This window comes from Penaeus monodon, chromosome 1, assembly GCF_015228065.2.
Source record: "Penaeus monodon isolate SGIC_2016 chromosome 1, NSTDA_Pmon_1, whole genome shotgun sequence".
In the NCBI taxonomy this organism is placed as follows: domain Eukaryota; kingdom Metazoa; phylum Arthropoda; class Malacostraca; order Decapoda; family Penaeidae; genus Penaeus; species Penaeus monodon.
This window is the reverse complement of record NC_051386.1, coordinates 59,502,930-59,505,429: the sequence shown is the minus strand read 5'-3', so window position 1 is coordinate 59,505,429 and position 2,500 is coordinate 59,502,930. Positions and strand designations below refer to the sequence as shown.

Sequence of the window (2,500 nt, the reverse complement as noted above, 5' to 3'; positions counted from 1 at the left end):
ATTGGAAAAAAAAAACACTGGGCATCCTTTGAAGCCTTGATTACTGTATCCACATCACGTCAAAGACACACTATCACTTCTTATCTCGCATCACATTTGCAACGACGACACCACGTCAGCACTTTGGCATGAAAGAACTCAATCATCCCCCTCCAACCCTCTCTACTATTTTAACACGCACTGATAAGCACAGCGGTGTTATCACAGCTACCGCATAACACCGACTGAACTTTCTCCGCGACCTCACAACTACCGCCGCTGAACCATCTACTACTGACGGCGGCCGACGGTCATGCCTGCCCAACATGTCATACCGGACAACATATGCTCATCTTCTCGCCGCTCTAATCGCAAACACGGGAAAGACGGGTATGTGGGTTTAGTTTAATGAGATATGTACGATTCCGCTCTACGTGTTTTTTTTTTAGATATTAGATAGCTTGGGAGCGACAGATTTATATAGCCCCGGGATATAAGAAAAAAAAAAAAACTAGACTAATTTGTATAACTACAGAATGTAACAAAATTCTGTCTATATTCGTATAATCGAATTGGAATCACGTATTTCTCGTCAAGAAAATATACTTTTTTTTCTTTAACTTACGCAAATTCACCATTCAAGTGTGGAATAAGTTCTGACCGAGAGATATTTTTGTGCGCCAGGCAGGGAAGGTTAAGGCCGCCAGACGACCTAGAGAAATTACGAGAGTCGGCAAGGGTTAGGTTGGAATGCCTTATGATTCTCAGATTTTACATGCCACGTAGTCCCGAGATTTTTTCCGTACTAAATTAATATAACGTTAAAACCTTTCCATGGCCAAAGATAAAAAATCTCCTGAACAAAAGCGATTGTCCGACGAGACAATGCTGTGTTGTGCGCACGTAAACTATGCCAACGACCTATCACGTCTTTTATACACAGACCGCCAAACCGAGTCTGTGGGTCAGTACCGAGAGAGCCTCCTTTACAGCAGCTGTTCATTAAGCCTCAGCTAAAAATCGGCCGGACGTGACTTCGCCTCACCCTTACGCGATAACCGCACCGACATCATTCCTTCCTGAGTCAGGTGTACAGCATTCCCGCCCGCCTCCACAGGAAGTCATGCGAGGGTGACATCACTAAGTCATCTCTCCGGGAAGCACTTCAAGCGTGGCATGTGGGGGAGAGGAAAGGGGAGGGGGGTGTTGATCAGTTAAAAGATAATGGATTGCGAATCTTCGTTGGTGGATCAAGAACGCTCTCGTGATATATTGGTGGATCAAGAACGCTCTCGTGGTATACTAATACATACATCCATCACACCTATATATAAACGAATGTGTTCCTATACATGCATACCTCTCTGTCTCAGTCACGCATGCACGCATGCGCGCACATGGGTTTGCGTATATTCATTGATGTACACTATGTTGCCTCTATGTCTGTTTGTATGTATATGTATAAGTGGGGCTGGGGGTGGGGGCGTGCGTGTGTGCACACTAGACAGACGCACAGATATATATATATATATATATATATATATATATATATATATATATATACATCACACACATATATATCATACCATCATGACACTATTGCTATATATTATTTATATGTATAATATATTATTATATATATACATACACATAAACATACATACATATATATATATACACATAAACATACATACATATATATGTATACTATATACGCACGCACGCGCGCGCGCGCGTACACACACACACACACACACACACACAACACACACACACACACACACACACACACACACACACACACACACACATTCATATATACATACATACATTCATACACAAAGTTTACATAGACCTTGTTCACACATTCCTTCAACTGGCATAACCTTTCATTACGCATTTTCTTTCCCTTCTAAGTAGATTACCAAAGAAACGAAAAAAAAGCCGAGATTCCGTGAACCTGTATCGACCCTCGACCATCGACCGGGTGGTTTTGGGTGGAAATAAGAATCCACATTGCAAGGTCAGAATAAGAATTTCCTTACGTAATGCAAGGGATCAGTTTAACTCCCCTATTTAATTCTTTGGAACAGCAAGACCGCTCGTTAAAGGTCATTATTTTTTTCGAGGTTGGTTTGAAATAACGAGGTTGAGTACTGCACCGGTTCAAAAGAGAAAAGAAAAAAAAAGTCGAAAGCACTGAGAAAAACAAAGGTATGTATGAAGTTGATATTTTCAAAGAGTTAATAAAAGGATGAAAGATGCATGACGGATAATCGGTGATGAATGCCTCGGATCCCAAAAGCCACACGTCAAATTATTTTTTATAAGAATTACAGTGCATGGTGGAAAACCTCCTCCGGTGTAAACATGGCGGCGATGTTGCGAATTTTATCTTCGCGATTAGTAAAGTCAGTGAAATGTTTATGAACATTCCCGGGGCGTATATTTTTTTTTCTTATTTGCTCTATACATAATCCAGTGCTTTTCAAAATCCTTGTACATTTACTTCCGAAGTTTC

General features: G+C 41.0%; 1 protein-coding gene across 14 annotated transcripts in view; it reads right to left on the bottom strand.

Annotated features, from left to right (window-relative positions):
- The window catches only part of LOC119574895 (lisH domain-containing protein C1711.05-like), a 77,965-nt gene that overhangs the window by 30,774 nt on the left and 44,691 nt on the right, over positions 1-2,500 (bottom strand). Inside the window, exon 1 of one of the 14 annotated variants that reach the window (XM_037922222.1) lies at positions 182-295. The exons of 10 other annotated variants lie outside the window; for them this stretch is intronic. The gene's annotated coding sequence lies outside the window, so the exon portion shown is untranslated. Of the gene's footprint in view, positions 1-181; positions 296-2,500 lie in introns of those variants that run through there. 3 more of the 14 variants (XM_037922313.1, XM_037922242.1, XM_037922283.1) reach the window with 3 other exon arrangements.